The sequence below is a fragment of the Monopterus albus genome, unplaced genomic scaffold, assembly GCF_001952655.1.
Source record: "Monopterus albus unplaced genomic scaffold, M_albus_1.0 scaffold223.1, whole genome shotgun sequence".
Taxonomy (NCBI): Eukaryota; Metazoa; Chordata; class Actinopteri; order Synbranchiformes; family Synbranchidae; genus Monopterus; species Monopterus albus.
In genome coordinates this window covers 991358-995127 of record NW_018128103.1, presented here as the reverse complement: position 1 = coordinate 995127, position 3770 = coordinate 991358, and the positions used below count along the sequence as shown (strand labels likewise).

The 3770-nt window shown below is 44.4% G+C and overlaps 1 pseudogene; it reads right to left on the bottom strand.

Moving 5' to 3' along the window:
- Nucleotides 1-1022: 1022 nt before the first annotated feature.
- The window catches only part of LOC109971403 (phospholipid phosphatase-related protein type 5-like), a 13779-nt pseudogene continuing 11031 nt past the window's right edge, over nt 1023-3770 (bottom strand).

Genomic DNA, 3770 nt, shown 5'->3' with positions numbered 1-3770 from the left:
ACTGTAGCAATGCTCACCCTGTTGTTTTAAATGCCGGTTTTCCCTGTAGCCTTGGTGCTTCTCTGCTGTGTTGCTACTGAGGACATAGTTACCATACTGTACATGCTGGTTTTGGAGGTCACACCCCGCCACTCTGTCTCTCTTGTCTGGGTGGCTTACATGATTATATCTAATAACATCTTTCAACTTAAGAAAAATCTAAAAGAATCTCTTGTGTTACACCTTGTACCAAATATTTAGAAGGAGATATGCACCAATTCCAATTTTCCAAGAAACATTTAACTTTTAAATGAAAAATTAAACTAATTAGAACATGAAGTTTTACATCTTCCTGTCACTCAAACAACTCCATCCATCCACTATCTATGTCCCTATCTTATCCTGAAGAGGGTTGCAGGGGGCTAGTCCCAGTTGACATTGGGTGAGGGGCGGGGTCCACCGTGGACAGGTCGCTAGCCTATCACAGACCTGACATGTAGACAAACAACCACACACACTCCTACAGGTAATTTAGAGTCACCAGTCAACCTAAACTGCATGTCTTTGCACTGTGGGAGGAAGCTGAAGAACCTGGAGAGAACCCACACAGACACAGGGAGAACATGCACACAGAAAGGGAATGGATCAGTCAGGACTCAAACCTGGAACCTTCTAGTTGTGATGCGACAGCACCAACCACTGTTTCACAATGCCTCCACTCAACTCAAAATAAAAAAATGCTACAGGACAAACTGGTTTTTAACAAACATCCAAATAAAAATGTAGTCAGGTTTGACATAGCAGGACAAAGGAAGATGTCTGTCTGATAAAGGTTTTAGTTTATTGTGGGTAAGTGTATTGGGGAAAATCCACTCTAGCATTGAGACTGGTGGAATAAACAGGACTGCAAATCTTTGACTGACCAGGGAGAGTGCTCAGTGATGGGAGGGACCTGTTACGGCTAACCGTCAGGACCAGGAACTGAGGACCCAGTAAGTGCAGAACTAGGACACAGACTTCAGATAAAAGAATTTTAATCAGGGCGGTAACAGAAGGTGTAAGGAGTAGTGTGGACGTTATGGCCGGTACGGGCAACTGGGAGCTGTGTAGACTGGACCACTCGGTGAGCAACCCGGGGTGCGGAGAGTACTGACAGCCACCAAATTGAGAACAGAGGAGGAGGATGAGAACATTCAGCAGATCAAATACTGACTATGTGGGGAATAATGATGGGAACCTGGAACTGCAGAATGATGCTGTGCGGGGAGGCAGGAGGTGGCGAGATGATTGCCGGCCGGTGCGTGGATCCGCTTGTGGGGGAAGCTGTGGCTCCAGGGTCAACGCCAGCGTGGAAGAGGCATATGGGCAGCTGAGTCGCCGAGGAGGGCGTGTACCGTCCTCACAGGATAATCCTTAACTAAAAGCTTGGGCTGCGAGGAGACAGCAGGGTGCAAAAAGGCAAACAAAACCCAAACTTCCCAAAACCATAGTTCAGTCAAAAACAAGGTTCAAGGAGAGTTCCACTGGCACAAAGCAAAAGCCGCTAGTACAGCGATTCAGAGTTCAGTTCAGGCAGACGAGGTGCTGGGAGCGCACTCGTAGCCATAACAGGACCAGGTGCTCAACTGCGTGTGTCTAATACCAGGGCTGATGAGGAGAGGGGACCCCATGGGAGCTGCCTGGAGGAGGCATCAGCAGAATCCAGACAATGGTGGTAAGGTATGGAGACAGTGGACACAAGGGGAGGATGGAACACCATGCAACAGAGGAACAGAAGCAAGTATTGACTCCTTACAGACCGGAAACCTGCCAGGGAGGAGGAAGACACTGTATTGGGCTTGGAGCTTGGCTGTGAGAGAAGACAGGATAAAAGAGCACAGGGAATGGACAAACTCTAGGGAGTAACAGGCAGTTGAGCAGGAAGACAAAGGTTGGTATTTTTCTCTAGAGGACACAATACACAAAATGGCAGCACAACCCTGGAATGGTGGACCAGGATCCTTCCAGAAGCTAGTGGGCTAAAGACAGGCAAGTTCCACAGGCAAGAATAATGACAGTTAAACACAGGTCTGGGGGTCCGGGTTTGTGCCCCAGCACCTTTCTGTAAGGAGTTTGTATGTTCTCCCTGTGCCTGCATGGGTTCTCTCCGGGTACTCCAGCTTCCTCCCACAGTTTAAAAACATGCAAGTTAGGTTGACTGCCGACTCTTAGACTTCATCCAGAAGGGCATCAGGCATAAATCATGCCAAGTTTAACATGTGCAGGTAACCAGGAATTCAGGAGACTTACAATACAGACCAGGGATACGAAGGGGCAGGAAACAGGCCAGATAAGTTTCAGGCAAGCAAAGATCAGGTCTGATAAACAAGTAACAGGAAATGGCTGGTAGCAGTACAGGATGGTAAGAGACTTTCTGGCATCTGAAGAGAGGCAGGAGACAGGTTAAATAGGCAGGTAAACGGTGAAGCTGGAGCTGGTGAGACAATGAAAACTGTCTCCTACAAAATAAGAGTTCCAAACAAGAAGTCAGGAGCAGATCATGACAGAAGTGCTACATTTATAGTTATCTAAATGTAAATAGGTACAACAGGCAGCCTAACAGAAACAGAAGAATGAGTCAGTCATCAGTCTTACCTGAGTCAAATTCCTCATGTGTCCAACACACCTGGCCAATAAACTGATTCTGATTCTGATAAACTGATTCTACTCATTTTAAAGTATGCGTAGTGTTTATTTACTGGTTTACCATGGGTTGGCTACAATGTGTAGCCTTTAATTCCCTCATTGTGTACTATTTGTCAGAGTGTTGGACATAGTTTTCCCTTCTCCAAAGTGTTTCTGTGGGCTCCTCTGTGCTTCACAACCTGTAAAGTCAGCTATATGTAAGAGTGTGTAGCAAGCTGTGTGTTTAATAAAGATATGGGTCAGGAGAGTTTATAGAAGGGGTCCAGACATGTTGACATGTCCAGGGGGTGCAGGGTATTCTTAGAACAACACACACATTTACAGCTTCTGATCCCAGGCCGCTATTTTCCAAAACCAAGGTGGCTGGTGTAAGACACACACTTCACTGCAGATTGTACATCAAAGCTGGACTGTCCAGGAATTTCACCAGTGCGTGCAGTCTCTTGCACATAAAGTCTGCAGTTATGAACAGTACAACTTATAACTTAAGAAACAGCATCCAACTAGAGAAATGAATTTCCTGTCAAAAATGCATGTGGATGCTGAGATGCTGAAGTATCACCCTGAAAATGTTGAGATGCCTGAAATCAATTGCTAAAACAGCTGATGGATGAGAAGAAATGGCTGAAGTTATTTGTTGAAATAGTTGAAGGTTGAGAAGAAATGGCTGAAGTTCTTTGTTAAAAGAGGATGAGATTTAATGCTAAACAATTGTGGAAGTTGAAAAATGTTGAAAAATTAAGAAAGATGAAAAGGAAAAGTCCAATGATTACTGTATGTAAGATGAAGTTAAAAGCTGAACTTGTGCTCTTTTATCCTGTCAGCAGGCCTTACAAAGTAGGGAAAACAAACACGAGAGAGAGTGTGTGTGAGCATTCCCCATGTAGTAGGAAAAACAAGTGGGAGTGTGTGTGTGTGTGTGTGTGTGTGTGTGTGTGTGTTGAGAAAAGCTAAATATTGTAAAAATGTTTTTAAAGAGCTGAACACTGTGTTATTTGAATGGTGTTTGTAGCTGCAAGTATGCTAGAGTTATTAAATGCTAAACAAATGTTGAAAAGAGCTAAATTTTTTAAAAAGTACAAACATTTTAAAAAGATAAATACAAG